The 15,447-nt window shown below is 43.7% G+C and overlaps 1 protein-coding gene across 2 annotated transcripts in view; it reads left to right on the forward strand.

Moving 5' to 3' along the window:
* Nucleotides 1–15,447, forward strand: part of ADCY6 (adenylate cyclase 6) — a 421,005-nt gene that overhangs the window by 374,546 nt on the left and 31,012 nt on the right. The gene's annotated exons all lie outside the window — the stretch shown is intronic.

The raw sequence follows: 15,447 nt of genomic DNA on the forward strand, positions 1-15,447 counted from the left end.
GATGTAACTGGTCAAGATTTACAGTGAAACAAGTCCAGTAAGCATATTATTTTGGTACACAGATTATCTGCTCACTCGAAATCCTGACCACAAGCCAGGTCTGTATACAGAGTTTATCACTGATTCTCTAGGCAAAAATATGCAAATGGAGCTTTAAACAGTCCCCTTATGTAATGGACTTTGTGTATATATATATATATATATATATATATATATACAGTATATGTAATGGACGTTGATATTCTAAAATAGCATGGCCAGGTTTGTTGGTACCTCTTAGAAAAGATAATAATTGGATTATAGTGATATCTCCAGCTGTTTGCTTTATTGGCTTCGCATCACACGTCTTCAATCTCTTCCTCAGTCATTCAGCCTATTTAAATGAAGGAAAGTAGTCACTCTGATGTTTGGTATCATAGTGTGCATCACACTGATCATGGACCAGAGAAAGCAAAGGATAGTGTTGTCTGTGGAGATCGGAAAGCAAATTATAGGCTAAAGGCTGTAAAGCCATCTCCAAGCAGATTGATGTTCCTGTGACTACAGTTGTAAATATTATTAACAAAAATGAATGTCCCTGTGACTGTAGCTAACCTTCCTGGACATGGCCTCAAGAGGAAAATTAACCCATATTAAACGGAAGAATATTGAGTATCATAGAAAAAAAAGCCAAGGAAAACTTCCAAAGACATACAGCTGAACTCAAGGTCTGATCGCCCGTCTGGAGCTTTGTGAGTGACAATGGGCTTCATGGAAAAGCCCTTGGAGGACTCCACTTTTGAAAAAAGACAAAAAAACAAAACTGGAATTTGCTAAACTGAATATGGACAAGCAACAATGATTCTTTGAGCCTGTCCTTTGGAGAGATGAGTCAAAGTTAGAGCTCTTCACAGAAAAATGAAGCTTTCCAAGAGAAGAACACTATACCTACATTGACACATGGAGGAGGCTCGGTTATGTTTTGGGGCTGCTTTGCTGTGTCTGGCATGAGGTGCCATGAATCTTTGCAGGACACAATGAAATCTCAAGACTATCGAGGCTTCTGAAGTGAATCATTCTGGCAAGTGTCAGAGAGCTCTGTCTCATTCATGGGTCTGTGTAATACAGCAGGTCCTGCCAACAGTATAATGTCCCAAAACACAGTTAAAGGCACCCAAGAATGGATAAGAACAAACATTGGTGGTCATTCCGAGTTGTTCGCTCGCTAGCTGCTTTTAGCAGCATTGCAAACGCTAGGCCGCCGCCCTCTGGGAGTGTATCTAAGCTTAGCAGAATATTAGCAGAACTGCTACTAAAAAATTTTATGCAGTTTCTGAGTAGCTCCAGACCTACTCCTAGATTGCGATCACCTCAGTCCGTTTAGTTCCTGGTTTAACGTCACAAACACGCCCTGCGTTCGGCCAGCCACTCCCCCGTTTCTCCAGCCACTCCTGCGTTTTTCCCTGGCACGCCTGCGGTTTTTAGCACACTCCCGGAAAACGCTCCGTTACCTCCCAGAAACGCCCCTTTCCTGTCAATCACTCACCGATCAGCAGTGCGACTGAAAAGCGTCGCACGAACACCAACAAATCTACAGAGTGTTGTGTTAAATAACTTAGCGCATGCGCATTTTCCACCTAATCGCTGCTTTGCGAAAAACCGCAACGAGCGAACAACTCTGAATGACCACCATTGTCTGTAGTGGTCTTCTATGAGCCCTGATCAAAATCCTATCGAACTTCTATAGAAAGAGCTGAAACATGGAATCTGGTAAAGGCACCCATCAAACCTGAGACTGCTAGAGCAGATTACTCAGGACTGCTGCTGCTGGTGGTTCATCTGTTTCTCTGTCATTTATTTACAGTTTCTCCTATTGATAATCCGTGCCAAAGATGGAGACCACTGGGCCCCTTGTATAAAATATGGGACAACCCACATCTCTGTAAAATCTATCCATTCTAAAGAGAAAAATATGCTGTCTTAATTGCTTTATATATACATGAGCCAGAGCAGATTGGCTTGACATAACCTTCATTTACATTGACCTTCAGAGATTATTAGAAGTTCAAACAGACTGGATTTGTAAGCATGTTTGGAGGATGTGAGTTCTCAGGAAAGCCATGTATGCCTAGAAGTGGCATGCATGTTCTCTGTACAATGCAGTAATCTAATACATAAATGACAACAGCGGCTATACTATTTGATATAATGCTGACACAAACAGTTAAGCAATACTAATTTGGGATTTTTGTATTAATAAGGAGGGTGTGTATCTGCCACTGCGTTCAGCAATGTCTGGGCACCTTGGTTTGAATCCCAAAATGCCCCCTCCCCATTCTATAGCTAATTATGTTGTGTATCCTTCTTTTTGTGTAACTCACCCGGACCCCACCACTTGGACCCCTCTCCTTTTTCTCTCTTTGCCCTCAATCTTGTTCTCTTTTCTTTCTGTTTCTATTCTCTTTGTCTCTTAATCCTCTTTGTTGGCTGGCCACACCGTAGACCTAGAGGATTCTCTCCCTTATTTCTTTTTTTTTCTTATTGTTTTTTATTTCTGTCAATCACATACAAAAAAAAAAAAATATTTACTCGTATATCCCTTGTCTTGTTTGTTTATATCGGTATACCACTTTTATTTCTTTGTTATTTTGTATCATACTGATCTTGTGCATAACTGTAAATGACCAATAAAACTCTTCTTAATAAGGGGGGGTGTAATACTGACACAGATAGGTAGTGCATAAATATGACATTGGTTACACTCTGCAGTGGCCAGTTAAGGGGTTTATTCACTGGATAGAAAATCCCAGGTGATTTTTCAAGTATGCACTTCCATGCATGCCAAATGTACGTTGTTTTTTGTTGTTGTATTTGCCCACCATAAATTCTCTCTGATGTGTCACTTTTCTCTTAACAAATTCCTTCTACTTCCATTTAACTATCTTGATCACATAAGCTGCTTCACTGAGAATTGCCCTGGGCACTCCAGTTTTAGAGTAAATTTGATGTAAAGTAATCTCTGTTCGCATTCTTACAGATGAGTGTTCCGTGCATTATAATGAGTTTTTCTGGATCTTGTAAAGGCCCATATAGACGGGCCGATGCAGGAGAGATGTGTGCTGAGCGAACCGCTCAGCACGCATCTCTCCCGACGCTCAGCACAGCACGATCTGTGCTGAGCGTGCGGGGGGAGACGGGGGGGGCGCTCACTTCACCCAGTAAAGTGAGCGACCCGCTAGATTGGCCTGCGCATCGCTGTCACTGTAGGGGGTACACACGGAGCGATAATGCTGAAATTCTAAGCAATCTAGTCAGATTGCTTAAGGGGGGTACTCACGGAGCGATATTCTAAGCAATCTGACTAGATTGCTTAGAATATCAGCATGATCGCTCCGTGTGTAGCCCCCTCAGCGATAGCGATGCGCGGCCCCGCACATCGCTATCGCTGCTGCTAGATTGGCCTGCATGCAGGCCAATCTAGCGGGTCGCTCACTTCACCCGCTGGGTGAAATGAGCGCGCCCCCCCGTCTCCCCCCGCACGCTCAGCACAGATCGCGCTGTGCTGAGCGGCAGGAGAGATGTGTGCTGAGCGGTTCGCTCAGCACTCATCTCTCCTGCATCGGGCCGTGGGTACTGGGCTTTAGAATATTGCTCGGTGAGTACCCCCCTTAACTCTTCTGTGGCTGCTCCATAATAGTGTCTACTGATTTGGTACAAGTGGTACAGAATAGTCAGTGGGGTATTTTCAGTTGTTTGAAAAGTCGGTTGGCTATCTGATAGACAGGGAAAAACAGACATCCAACTGACTTTTCAAACAATTGAATACCCCCCAGTGAGTGGGTCTTCCAATTGGTATATCTGGAAAGGAGCTTCCTATCGTCAGTTTGTGACACATATAATAAATAATATAGAAAAGTTGTTTCTGTGAAATAATGTTTCTTGTAGAAATATTGCACTTAAATAATGGTACTGTATGGCTGTCTCTGCCATGTGAGGGCATTATAAACATCTCATCCGTGTCTCAGTGTTTGCTTTTGTTGTGCTGATAAAGCTAAATATTTATCTTATAAAACCCTTTATGAGGTCTAAGAACACTGTACGCTATTTACGTATGAAGTACCGTAAGGGTACGCTCGTTGCGTAACAATCGCTTAGCCGTAGTCGAGACGCTCAAGCGTCACGTTCGCTCACGGCCAAGAGATCACAGGCAGGCACGCTATTGGCTGCTGACTAACGTAATGATTCGCTATAGCGTAGCGGACGCTCGGGACCACGAGGAGATCACCAGCGGCGCTGACGCTCACAATGTTAAACCTTTAAATCTAAACCATAAACAATGCAGTATGCTGTAAAACCTTAGTGTAGAGATAGGGTGTAGATGCAACACAGTGTAACCTTATTAACTCAAAAGCTGTTTGAGCGTCACCGACGCTCTGAGAATACTTAACACTATAAGAAATACACAGATACCTGGGCTTAGGGTCCAACGCCTAATATATATATATTATGAATGATATACTTGCAAAAGAATTAATACAAATACAAATCATACACTACAATATAACATAGACTACCTAACCAGATAACTACACAGGAAATACAATACAATTACTATTTAAGGGAAAATAAGAGAGAAAGAGGAGAAGAGAGAGAGAGAGAGAAATTGGCCCACAATAACAAGAAGATCAATATAGTTGCGGAGAAAAACTTACGCACAAAGGAAACTATCGCATGCGCCTCTGGACATCCAGCTCCCGATTTTCTATATTAACCAAACTTTCAGAATCTATCAAAGGGACCATGATCTACAAAATACATTATATAGTGAAAATATGTAACGATTGAGTCGCACGCTACGATCACATAAACTCTACCGTAAATACGCATACCGTGCGCCTGCGGGTGCCCGCGACTGTGAGTATGCGCACGTACGGGAGAGCGTACGCATGCGCAGCACGGACCTGTGTGAGGTGCAAATATGGTAGTGTGCATAGAGATATTTTTCTGACTTTGACAGTCCACCCTTTGGCAGTCAACAATAACTGCCACCTTCTAAAACATTTCAAAAAGAGAAAAATATATGTCAGGGGTTAATACATTTACATGGTTGGGTAGGGGAGGAGAGGAGAAGGTAGGAAAAGGGTATGACCTAGTGAGATAGCAGAAGCATGTGTGTATGAATCTGTGCTTGGGGGTCATGTATCATCGTGCCGTACGTGTTTTAAATCAAGCTTCGAGGTATTGCGAAGTATACATTTGAATTCCTTCTTATCCCGTGGTACGGGTCTGTGGATGGGCTGTCAAACTTTACCGAGCTCTTTTCGGCTTTGGTTGTAACAAAATGGGGGAGCACATTTTAGTTGATGATACATGAATGGGGGAGATATGTGATTGCTGATATCTGTGCCTGTATTCCCTATCGACTATGTGTGTCATTACCTGAGCGTTGTAGAAATGAAGAAAAGACATAATTACGGTAAATGCGGTGGTATTCTATGTCGGGTAAATGTACATTCGTCGATTGAGGTCTTGTTTGGTGTCTGTTGAATGCAGTCTTCTTTGTGCTTTTGCCCATAAGGTGCGAGCAAAAGCTGTCAATGTCCATAGATTTACAAAAGTGTTGGGCTAGCGTAATTTAAAAATTTCTAGGGAAACTGGGGATCCATGGCATAGTTCATCAAAAATCTGTGTATCAGGTTGTCAAAACTTCTTCTTTAATCCATCTGTTGTCTGTATATCGGCTCATCAAATTCCTCGTCCAAGTGGGTCTTTTTACCTTGGAGGAAACGGAAAAACAGGTGAAAGAAACGGACCGTAGAAATCGCATTTTCATCCCATCATTGTTTCTACATTTGGGTCATAAATCAAATCCATTGGAATTACAGTTTCCTCACTCCTTAAACTCATTACCCTGGTACGATGATTGCACCTCATTAAAGCCTGACCGCATCTAAATATCAAACCAATTGATATGACAACACCTAAGATACATAGGAGAAACTTCCCAACATCCATTATGACTCCTTGAGCCCAGTCTCCTAAACCAGAGAACCAATTTCGCGGGTTCAACCATGACACCCAACCAGTCAGCTCATTACCTACAGCAGCAAGAGTGAGATTGTGTCTCCTGCGAAATTCCCACTTCAGTTGGAGAATATCGTCCATCTTTTGGTCTATGACCTCGACCGGGTCCTCGGTGCTATTCGTAATATATGTGCAACATTTCACGCCGTATTGTGTTGCCAGTGTGACACAATATCCGCCTGTCACTGCTGTGAGGTAATTAAGAACCATTCTATGCTGTACCAGTTCTGTTTTATAAGCCTGAAGTTCTCTTCCAGTATACCTAAACGTGTCATCATACATTTCAGTGATATTATCTAACAAATTGGCGAGCGCAGATATGTATTTATAATTCAACGCTCCTCTAGCGGTGCGAGTGATATCTAACGCGATTAGAAACTGAATCCCGGTGGATTCATGGATCATGTCAGAGGCCGGATGCTCTGTTCCTTCTATCAGGTGCCGTTTAACTACGTGCTCGTAATGGGTGTGAGTATAAGGAGTTTGGGCAACACGGTGTATGTCTTTCATTTTGTCATGTGATACAGTCATTACTTCAGGCAGTACTTTTCCAATATAACACAATCCTTCAGAGTTTGGGGCAAGCCACTTATACGCCTTTCTCCCGCATATGAAATATGCATCATCGGGGAGAACATATGGGACGGAGTAGGACATAACCATATTACACACCTTCCATGTGAAATCTCCTAACCCTAATTCTTCCATCTGCTTAGTACACGTATCAGGTTGTACGATATGTGCACAGTATCCTGGTGATACCTCTCCAACTCTCGTAATCCTATTTCCTAAGGTATACCTATACCGGAAAGATTTTCCTCTACTGGCTATGTGGCGTATAAGCTCTGTATCTGTAGGCATTCTATCTGCTCTATGCGAAAAGGTCATGGTTTGATTACTCCATGACACTTCCCAATTTCCCGGCTTTCGGGGATTGGAGATGTTAAAACATAATAGGGACCTATCCACATGGTATTGGTGGAGCTTCAAACTAGGAGGGCTGGAGATATTAAACCTCCTGTCCACCGGTCTCCCACCACTTAACTCAAGTACCTCCCCTAACGTTAAAGGAAATGGTACTAGCCCTGATTTGCTATGACCTTGAGGTACTTGGGAGCATACCCAACAATCTGTTTTATTTAACACACTACCCACTAAGGAGTGATAGTCACTCAATGGATGCCGGTCCATATGGATATTAAAACTGGATTGGCATTTCTTTATGCACCCATCCTCAATGACATTGTTACAGAGCCGACAGATACAGTTTTCTTCAGCTAACAATCCTTCACAATTCCTTCTATGGTCAATGTTATCGGATCGTTTTCTGATACTCGCCTTTGCTTGTTGATTATGTTGTTCTTGGAAAACTACGCCTCCATCTCTGTCATCAGAACCCATTCCAGAACCTCTCTCGACCTCCATGGTACTCTCGCCGGAACAGACTGCTCTGGTCAACATCATGGTCAACAGGAAAATCCGGATCACAGTCTCTTGGGGCAAGTCCATCTTGTAGGAGGAAACGGAGAAGAATAAGAAGGGGGAAAAAATAATTTGGGGGAGAGGGGATGGGAAGTTGGAGAAAAACAATAAAAGGGAACAGGGGATCGACAACTGCTTTTGGTCTTGTGATTTTCAATGCTCAGGTGCCGCCTCAATCCTCCTGGAACAGACACTCCAGTGATACAACCTCTACCGTCTGTTCCTTATCACGGGGCCTCTCTGGATCAGCAACCTTTTTACAGTGGGACGAATGAACCCAAGTCTCTCTCTCAGCAACCTTCAATGCTGTAGTGCTAGTCAATAAGACCTGGTATGGTCCCTCCCATCTGTCAATAAGGCAACCTGAGCGTAGAAAATTCCGTATCATTACGTAATCCCCAGGTTCAATGTCATGACAATTACTATCTGGTAAATCAGGAATCACTAACTTCAGATTATCATTTTGATTCCTTAACTGTTTACTCATGTTAATCAAGTATTTTACAGTCACTTCATTGTTACACATCAAATCATCCTGAGGGTTAATCATAACATGCGGTTGTCGACCAAACAAGATTTCAAAGGGAGACAGATTAAGAGGGGACCTGGGAGTGGTTCTGATGCTGTACAGTACAATGGGTAAAGCTTCTGGCCATGTCAATCCTGTCTCTGCCATCACTTTACTCAGTTTATTTTTAATAGTGCTGTTCACTCTTTCCACTTTCGCACTCGCCTGTGGACGGTATGGAGTGTGCAGCTTGCTATCAATTCCCATCAATTTACACATTCCTTGAAAGACATCACCTGTAAAATGGGTACCCCTATCACTTTCGATAATTCTAGGGATACCATATCTACATACAAATTCCTGCACAATTTTCTTAGCAGTAAACATAGCGGTATTTGTGGCCGCAGGAAATGCTTCGACCCAATTTGAGAAAACATCTATACAAACAAGTACATATTTCAAATTTCGACAAGGGGGTAATTGAATGAAGTCAATCTGTATTACCTGGAAAGGGCCGCCGGCAGGTGGGATATGAGATGGTTCTGTAGGTATTGCCTTTCCGATGTTCTTTCTCAGACAGGTAAGGCATGACATTGCCCTTTTACTCGCATGAGATGAAAATCCTGGGGCACACCAATATGCTCTTACCAACTTGCACATCCCTTCCTTGCCCAGATGAGTCAGCCCGTGGGCTGCCTCAGCTAAACATGGAAGGTATGCTCTGGGGGCCACTGGTTTACCGTGTCCATCCGTCCAGAGTCCTGAGGACTCCTGGCCATATCCTTTTGCCTTCCAGACTGCCTTTTCCTGTGTGGAACACAAATTTTGCATCTCACACAACTTCTGTGTGTTGATGGTATTAAATACCATCAGTTGTGTGGTGTCTGTCTGTCTGGGGGTAGCAGCTGCTAACTTAGCAGCTTCGTCTGCTCGGCTGTTACCAAGTGATACTGGGTCTTGGCTATATGTGTGTGCTTTACATTTGATAACAGCCACTCTGTCGGGTTCCTGTATCGCTGTTAGAAGCCTTTTTATGTGAGCTGCATGCGCTACCGGTGTACCAGCTGCCGTCATGAAATTTCTGAGGCGCCATAGGGCTCCGAAATCATGGACTACCCCGAATGCGTATCTAGAATCGGTGTAGATATTGGCTGATTTGCCCTTAGCCAATTCACATGCTCTGGTTAGGGCGACCAGTTCAGCAACCTGGGCTGAGTGAGGTGGGCCTAGCGGTTCCGCTTCTATGGTGCCTTGGTCATCTACGACTGCGTATCCAGTACACAAGTCTCCCGAGTCTGACTGTCTATGACAACTACCGTCCGTGTAGAACGTAAGTTCTACATCTTCCAGTGGGTTGTCACTGATGTCAGGCCTTGCGGTAAAATTTTGGGTCAAATATTCCATACAATCATGTGTGTCTTCCTTTGTATTAAATTCTCCTTCTCACCACTCTCATCCTCCACCCTTTGTGCCTGTCCAGGCACACCTGGGAGATATGTTGCAGGATTTAATGCACTGCATCTCCTTATGGTGATGTTTACGGGGGCCATTAGTGCCAATTCCCATCTTGTAAACCGCGCTGATGAGACGTGTCTGGTTTGGGCAGAATTTAACAAGGCTGACACTGCATGTGGTGTATGAATTGTGAGGTTGTGACCTAGCACAACGTCTTTGCTTTTCGTTACTAGCAATGCTATCGCAGCAACGCTTCGCAAGCATGTGGGGAGGGATCGCGCTACCGTATCTAGCTGAGCGCTGTAATATGCTACTGGCCTGCTGGCATCACCGTGCTTTTGGGTTAGTACGCCTGCCGCGCAACCAGCACTTTCTGTTCCGTATAGTTCAAAGGGTTTCCCATAGTCTGGCATACCTAATGCTGGTGCCTGCGTTAGGCACTGTTTAAGTCTCTCAAATGCTGTCTCAGACTCGTCTGTATGCGAAATCCGATCAGGTTTGTTTGAGGAGACCATTTCCTGCAAGGGTAACGCTAGAACGGAAAACCCTGGGATCCAGTTACGGCAATACCCACACATTCCTAAAAATGTTCTGATCTGTTGCTGAGTTTGTGGCAGAGTCATGTCTCTAATTGCTTGAATTCTATCAGCGGTCAGGTGTCTCAGTCCTTGTGTTAGACAGTGTCCCAAATATTTTACCTTAGTTTGGCATAATTGCAACTTATCTTTGGAAACCTTGTGTCCTGTGTCTGAAAGATGAAACAGGAGCTGTTTCGTATCCTTCAGGGATGCTTCCAATGAATCAGAACACAGTAGTAGATCATCCACGTACTGTATTAATACTGATCCACTCACTGGTTGGAAAGACTGTAAACAATCATGCAAAGCCTGAGAAAATATACTTGGGCTATCTATGAATCCTTGTGGTAATCGAGTCCATGTGTATTGGACTCCTCTGTATGTAAATGCAAACAAATATTGACTGTCAGGGTGCAGAGGTACCGAAAAGAAAGCGGAGCAGAGGTCAATAACAGTGAAAAATTTTGCAGTGGGAGGGATTTGCATTAGGATGACAGCTGGATTTGGCACTACGGGGAACTGACTCTCAACTATTTTGTTAATCCCCCTTAGATCCTGCACTAGCCGGTAACCCCTCCCCCCACTCTTTTTAACAGGGAAGATGGGACTATTGGCAGTGCTGGACGTTCTTACCAGAATGCCCTGTTGTAGCAAGCGCTCTATTACGGGATACACTCCTAACTCCACCTCTGGCTTCAGAGGGTACTGTGGGATTTTTGGAGCTATCCTACCATCTTTTACTTGTACAACTACCGGAGCTACGTTTGCCATTAATCCAGTGTCCTGTCCATCTTTAGTCCAAAGTGACTCTGGTATCTGAGATGTCATTTCTTCTACTTGGGAGGGAGTCCTATTTATCATAATGGTATGTGACATTAATTTTGACGGGGAGTCTAACATGTCTCGCACTTCCTGAGCGTGATTCTCAGGTATGTCCAAGAATACACCTTCAGGAGTACAATAAATGACGCACCCCATTTTACACAGTAAGTCTCTTCCCAGGAGATTAGTCGGTGCCGATGCAGCCAGCAAAAAGGAATGCTTGGTATGTAAAGGCCCTACTGTAATCTCGGCTGGTTTGCTAACAGGGTAGTGCTGGACTACTCCCGTTACCCCTATGGCTGGAATTGTCTTACCAGTGGTTCTCATGCCCACTGTCGAATTTATCACTGATTTGGCCGCCCCTGTGTCTACAAGAAAGTTTAATGATTTACCAGCTACATTGATTGCAATTTCTGGTTCACTTCCAAGGCTTGCAATCAATTTACTGGCTGCAGATTACAGGTATGGCCACACCCCTATTGGGTATGGTGACCTCCCTGAATCCCGCTGGCAGCAACTACTTGTGATGGAGTTAATTGGGAGCTACCAGAGGCTTGCCAGTCTCTGTTCGGGGGATATCTTTTTGTTTCCCCTGCATGTGGCTCATAACTCCGTTTCTGCGGACCCTGATCCCAATGTCGTGTGTCGTGTCGTTGTCTAGGGGGTTGGTATGAGTTTCGTGAATTCTTCACTCTACAATCTCGTGCCATGTGTCCCTGTTTATGACAAGAATAACAAGTAACCACATTTGACTTACCCACAGGGTTTGGTGATATAAACAAAGGCTGCCTTGTGGTCAGGGCCTGTATACTTACTGCCATTAACTTATCACCTTGTTGTTCCCTGTGTCTGGTGATGTTCCTATCGTGATCAATAGCAGCCTCTCTCAAAGTAGCCACAGACGGACCTCGCCAACATGGTTGTGTGGTCTGTACCCTAGTCTTCAATGACTCTTTTAAACCATCCATCAGTACCGATACTGCTACTTCTCGATGGTTTATGTTTGTTTTAATGTCCTCTATGCCTGTGTATTTTGCCATTTCTGATAATGCTCTGTGAAAATACTCTGCAGCTGTTTCTGACTCCTTCTGTTTAATGGAGAATATTTTGTTCCATTTAACTACGGCTGGGAAATACTCCTTTAACTGTAAACTTATTCTTTTTACATTGTCTTTGTTGTACACTTCTGTAAGAGGTACATCCTGATCTAATCCACAGTCAGCTAAAAATTGAGCTGCGTCGACATTGGAGGGTAAACATGCTCTCAGCAATATCTGCCAGTCTTTATTGTTGGGCTCTACAGTGTTACCTAGGTCTCTGATGTATTTTTGGCTGGCAACTAAGTCTTTTCTAGGGTCAGGGAATTCAGACACTATGGTCCTTAATTCCATTCGGGAAAATGGGCTGTACAGTGACTCCTGAAGTGTTTGTTTTCACATTTGGAACTACTATTACCTTAACAGGATTAACTCTAACAACCTCATTCTGTGTAGATTCTACAGGCTGTGGTGAAATAGTTTCAGCATAGTGTATGGTGCCGTACTTACCCGTTGATACGACCTCACCTATCCCTCCGCTAGGGGCCTTTGTTACTAATCTCGGGGGTGGAGCTGTGCCTACTGTGGTCTCTGCTATGGTGGCTGCTAGAGAGAGCGCTGAAATTGTTGCCGATTCGTCCTCTTGATCACACTCCTGAGGAAAGTTCAAAACAGGGTACAACTTGCACGGGTTAATACTTGCATTGGTTAATTGGTTAACATTATCTTTAACATTTACACAGTTGCTAAGTGTTTGTTTGTTACACCTTAATGCGTCATTCTCCGCAACCAATTTTTCTCCCGATATATATGGTGGCGGTGGGGCCGTGGCTATCAGTTTTCTGATCGAGCCAGATCCCGCCGCCTGAGCCAATCCTCTCTGTATGTCACCCTCCTGTTGCCACAACTGCAAATAATCATAATGCTTGATTCGTCTCTTGGCTGATTTAATGAGACATATCCTTCTCCTTAAATTCGTTAACACTTCTGTGCTGAAGCTACCTACTCTTGGGAATTTCTCCCCGTCATGTACCGTCATTCTCTCCCATTCATCACATAAAGCTTCTGTGTGACTTCCGTATTTCTCACACATTACGTACCTTGCCGACCCGACTGGTCGGTTCACTGAATCAACCCGAACCGAGGTTGATCGCCCCCTACCTGAACAAGTGGCCCCCATAGTTCGAAGGTGTTGCTTTATTCAGCCAACCCTTACGCAAACCAAAATGTTCAAAATAGGCTGACGGTGGCGGTTTACCGAGTACCCCACTCACTCGCCCACGCCGACCAATACGACCTGATCACACCGATATGGTGCTGGCGTACTCGACCCAGGGCCCCTGCGACCTGAACCTCTATTTACTGGAACCTGCGAGGGTGATCCGAAGAACACTTACTCTTTCCAGTAACTATTGGTTGTTGGATAGTTCCTGAGTGAGCAGCGAACCTCCCTTAAAATAAAAAAATTACACAAATCACGTTAGAATGTACAAATAGCGTTTATGACCTTCGTACACAAATAGTACCGGTCAGGTTTACTAATGTACACAATTACGTGCGGTACAATCGTTCAGCACATAAGCAACTAATCTTATGTACGGAGCGACCAGTGGAATCGAAAATTACGGCTGCGAATTCCTTCAGCCAGAGCTTGTATGGCCTATATGGGTGTTGCACCAACCCTTTTAGGTGTTGTGCCTGTGGACTGTATAGCGGACTTCCTTGTCTGCTGTACCTAAACCTGCTGGTCTGCTATGACCTCCTGGTCTGTTACAGTATGACCTCCTGGTCTGCTACACTCTAATGCTCAAATTGTATGTTTTAACCAGGGATGCCTCCCTAGCCACCATGTACGTCACTTACACGCATGTACCTCACGAGAACTCGACTTTTCTTGTGGTTCAACCTCAAAAATTGTAAAAACAAACACTCACTCACCACATATACACTTTTGTTTCTATTTCTATTTCTGCGCAGAAATTTTCTTTAGACCAGATGTGTTACCAATTAGGAGAAGGATCTGTTAATTTAAATTTCGAATGTTAAAATAGATTTGCGCGATTTATCGCCTTGCGTTATTTACCGCGTTGCGCTACTTATCGCGTTGAGAGGAGAAAAAAAAACTTGTGATTTGAGTTACGTGGGCGTACCCGGACGCTCCGCTGCGTGATATACGCTGCGTGCGTCGGCCTTTGGTTTGCGTACGCAAGTCTCAGTCCTTTGTTAGAGACACGTGTACGCAAAATAAAGATCCACCGTAACACAATTTATACGTTTATCAATGTAGATGATCCTTTATCATCTACCGCGCACCACACTGACTTCGCCTTGTCTCTCAGGCACAGCTGTGTTTGTCTATACTTTAACTATATTACCTTTTTACTCTTAAACTATAAAATAGCAGCAAATCTCTCTTAGCACGTTTATCAACTATACAATAGCAAACAGGAGAGTGATATATGTAAATACACGAATGAAAAGAAATGCAGATATGCGTGCGTGTGTACGCAAGACAGAAAAATAAACAGTTTTAAAAGAGACTAGCGTGTTGTTCTTACCTCCGGTTCCCGGATTCCTTCAGCACCCTTTACTAAGAGAAGCAGACGCTTATCCCGACAGCACTACGAGGAATATAACCTCCCGCCCTTTGCTGCTGGATAATGTCTGCTGAAATTACCTAGTGCAGATATGTGAAGGACAGGACGAGCCCGCAATTGATAAAGCTAAATATTTATCTTATAAAACCCTTTATGAGGTCTAAGAACACTGTACGCTATTTACGTATGAAGTACCGTAAGGGTACGCTCGTTGCGTAACAATCGCTTAGCCGTAGTCGAGACGCTCAAGCGTCACGTTCGCTCACGGCCAAGAGATCACAGGCAGGCACACTATTGGCTGCTGACTAACATAATGATTCGCTATAGCGTAGCGGACGCTCGGGACCACGAGGAGATCACCAGCGGCGCTGACGCTCACAATGTTAAACCTTTAAATCTAAACCATAAACAATGCAGTATGCTGTAAAACCTTAGTGTAGAGATAGGGTGTAGATGCAACACAGTGTAACCTTATTAACTCAAAAGCTGTTTGAGCGTCACCGACGCTCTGAGAATACTTAACACTATAAGAAATACACAGATACCTGGGCTTAGGGTCCAACGCCTAATATATATATATTATGAATGATATACTTGCAAAAGAATTAATACAAATACAAATCATACACTACAATATAAAATAGACTACCTAACCAGATAACTACACAGGAAATACAATACAATTACTATTTAAGGGAAAATAAGAGAGAAAGAGGAGAAGAGAGAGAGAGAGAGAAATTGGCCCACAATAACAAGAAGATCAATATAGTTGCAGAGAAAAACTTACGCACAAAGGAAACGATCGCATGCGCCTCTGGACATCCAGCTCCCGATTTTCAGCAATGATAACCGTTGAAGAGTGAGAGCTGGATGTGATCGGCCTGTCTATTTATGCCCCACACACA

This window comes from Pseudophryne corroboree, chromosome 2, assembly GCF_028390025.1.
Source record: "Pseudophryne corroboree isolate aPseCor3 chromosome 2, aPseCor3.hap2, whole genome shotgun sequence".
Classification (NCBI taxonomy): Eukaryota; Metazoa; Chordata; class Amphibia; order Anura; family Myobatrachidae; genus Pseudophryne; species Pseudophryne corroboree.